The sequence below is a fragment of the Mirounga leonina genome, unplaced genomic scaffold (genome assembly GCF_011800145.1).
Source record: "Mirounga leonina isolate KUSES-001 unplaced genomic scaffold, KU_Mleo_1.0 Mir_151, whole genome shotgun sequence".
NCBI lineage: Eukaryota > Metazoa > Chordata > Mammalia > Carnivora > Phocidae > Mirounga > Mirounga leonina.
In genome coordinates, this window is record NW_023270377.1 from 50087928 (window position 1) to 50088615 (window position 688).

Consider the following 688-nt stretch of genomic DNA (forward strand, 5'->3'; position numbering starts at 1 on the left):
TGGGAATGGTAAGTAAAAATTAGCATTCTTCAAATCCTGGGGATGGGGTGCAGAGAAAGGGAAAGGCCATAACAAAAAAAAAAAGCAATTTGTGAAATGATTTTTCAGTTTATTAGAAATCAAGGAAAAGAAACTTAAAAAGATTGATGCCTTTTTCTTTAAGAAAAGATTATACCCAACATTGTCATAAGCTCAGCAACTTTTTAGATATTAAAGATTTTTTTTTTAAAGCACAGATTTAAACATAAAAAATATTTTTAAATGAGTCACATAGTTTAAAAGGAGTTTCAAATTTGCTTCTTCTATTGGTTAAAGGTCATTTTAGTTTGAGGTCAATATCAAAGAATTAAAGTAGAACTCAGGGGCTTCTTTCTATTCCAGCATCATTAACAAAATTATCCCCCTCTGCTTTAAGTCTGAAATGTAGAAATGTCTGAAATGTAGAAAATTTAATTCCAGTGCAATCTACAAGACACTCTAAGAAAATGCAAAAGCCTCTGGTTTTGAAGGAAGATGGGCTTTCCCATCCTAAAACCATCACAATTTCTCAAAAAGAGCATCAACGAATAGAAGGGTTTGTTGAATTATTAGTTCATTTAGGGCTCTAGTTTCCTGTCCTATAAAATGAATCCTATCTGTCATACATATTTAATGTGATTATTAACTGAGAAACATAGGTGAGGCCACT